The 2,500-nt window shown below is 63.6% G+C and overlaps 1 non-coding gene across 1 annotated transcript; it reads left to right on the forward strand.

Annotated features, from left to right (window-relative positions):
* The first annotated feature begins 850 nt into the window (after positions 1-850).
* On the forward strand, positions 851-969 carry LOC141979397 (5S ribosomal RNA). The gene has a single exon (XR_012636812.1). It is a non-coding gene; the product is annotated as a 5S ribosomal RNA (ribosomal RNA).
* The last annotated feature ends 1,531 nt before the right edge of the window (positions 970-2,500 follow it).

Here is a 2,500-nt window from a genome sequence, read left to right on the forward strand (position 1 = left end):
GGCTGACCTGGTGGCCGAGCGTCTCGCCGTCCGCGGCCGGAGCTAGAGATGCCCCCCCCCCCAGGCCAGCCTGCGAAGCCGCGGCCAGGATCGGGCCCCTGGAAGTCTGACTAAAAATTTTCACCGACCCCAAAAACGGTTAGGGGGGGCCTCATAAAGCCTCCGGAGCGAAAAAAAAAAAAACGGAAAAAAGGATCGGGCCCACCCGAGGCAGGGGAGTCAGTAAGGGAAAGGGGACGAGGCGGCCCGGAGCCGGGTGCCCGGAGCCGGGTGCCGGCGGCCAGGATCGGGCCCCTGGAAGTCTGAAAAAATTTTTTCACCGACCCCCAAAGTGGTATTGGGGGGGGCTCATAAAGCCTCCGGAGCGAAAAAAAAAAAAAACGGAAAAAAGGATCGGGCCCACCCGAGGCAGGGGAGTCAGTAAGGGAAAGGGGACGAGGCGGCCCGGAGCCGGGTGCCCGGAGCCGGGTGCCCGCGGCCAGGATCGGGCCCCTGGAAGTCTGAAAAAAATTTTTTCACCGACCCCCAAAGTGGTGTTGGGGGGGGCTCACGAAGCCTCCGGAGCGGAAAAAAAAAAACGGAAAAAAGGATCGGGCCCACCCGAGGCAGCGGAGTCAGTAAGGGAAAGGGGACGAGGCGGCCCGGAGCCGGGTGCCCGGAGCCGGGTGCCCGCGGCCAGGATCGGGCCCCTGGAAGTCTGAAAAAAAAATTTTCACCGACCCCCAAAGGGGTGTTGGGGGGGGGCTCATGAAGCCTCCGGAGCGAAAAAAAAAAACGGAAAAAAGGATCGGGCCCACCCGAGGCAGGGGAGTCAGTAAGGGAAAGGGGACGAGGCGGACCGGAGCCGAGTGCCTACGGCCATACCGGACGGAAGGCCCCCGATCCCGTCCGATCTCGGAAGGTAAACCGTCCCGGGCCTGGCTAGTACTTGGATGGGTGACCGCCTGGGAATCCCAGGTGCCGTAGGCAGCTTTTCCCGCTGCGAGCCAGCTCTCTCCTTTTCTGGGGAACAAGGGCAGGGTCGCCCTGCCAGGGGCCCTGGGGCTGAAGTCCCTGCCGGCCACCAGGTCAACCCGGAGCCTGCCCCTCTGCGGCCAGCAGGTCAACCCCATACCGGCAGGGGGTTGACCTGGTGGCCGGGAAGCAGAGCGGCCAGCAGGTCAACCCCATACATTCAGCGGGTTGACCTGGTGGACGGGAAGGAAAGCGGCCAGCAGGTCAACCCCATACTTTCAGCGGGTTGACCTGGTGGCCGGGAAGGAAAGCGGCCAGCAGGTCAACCCCATACATTCAGCGGGTTGACCTGGTGGCCGGGAAGGAAAGCGGCCAGCAGGTCAACCCCATACATTCAGCGGGTTGACCTGGTGGCCGGGAAGGAAAGCGGCCAGCAGGTCAACCCCATACATTCAGCGGGTTGACCTGGTGGCCGGGAAGGAAAGCGGCCAGCAGGTCAACCCCATACATTCAGCGGGTTGACCTGGTGGCCGGGAAGGAAAGCGGCCAGCAGGTCAACCCCATACATTCAGCGGGTTGACCTGGTGGCCCGAAAGCAAACCGGCCACCAGGTCAACCCGGAGCCTGCCCCCGCGGGCAGGGGCCAAGCGGACCCCCCTCCGCCCGGGCTTGCCCTGCTCCGAGCCGGGGCTTAATCCCCGTCCGGCCACCAGGTCAACCCGGAGCCTGCCCCTCTGCGGCCAGCAGGTCAACCCCATGCCGGCAGCGGGTTGACCTGGTGGCCGGGAAGGAAAGCGGCCACCAGGTCAACCCCATACTTTCAGCGGGTTGACCTGGTGGCCGGGAAGGAAAGCGGCCACCAGGTCAACCCCATACTTTCAGCGGGTTGACCTGGTGGCCGGGAAGGAAAGCGGCCAGCAGGTCAACCCCATACATTCAGCGGGTTGACCTGGTGGCCGGGAAGGAAAGCGGCCAGCAGGTCAACCCCATACATTCAGCGGGTTGACCTGGTGGCCGGGAAGGAAAGCGGCCAGCAGGTCAACCCCATACATTCAGCGGGTTGACCTGGTGGCCGGGAAGGAAAGCGGCCAGCAGGTCAACCCCATACATTCAGCGGGTTGACCTGGTGGCCGGGAAGGAAAGCGGCCAGCAGGTCAACCCCATACATTCAGCGGGTTGACCTGGTGGCCGGGAAGGAAAGCGGCCAGCAGGTCAACCCCATACATTCAGCGGGTTGACCTGGTGGCCGGGAAGGAAAGCGGCCAGCAGGTCAACCCCATACATTCAGCGGGTTGACCTGGTGGCCGGGAAGAAAAGCGGCCAGCAGGTCAACCCCATACATTCAGCGGGTTGACCTGGTGGCCGGGAAGGAAAGCGGCCAGCAGGTCAACCCCATACATTCAGCGGGTTGACCTGGTGGCCGGGAAGGAAAGCGGCCAGCAGGTCAACCCCATACATTCAGCGGGTTGACCTGGTGGCCGGGAAGAAAAGCGGCCAGCAGGTCAACCCCATACATTCAGCAGGTTGACCTGGTGGCCGGGAAGGA

Source organism: Natator depressus, chromosome 28 (assembly GCF_965152275.1).
Source record: "Natator depressus isolate rNatDep1 chromosome 28, rNatDep2.hap1, whole genome shotgun sequence".
NCBI lineage: Eukaryota > Metazoa > Chordata > Testudines > Cheloniidae > Natator > Natator depressus.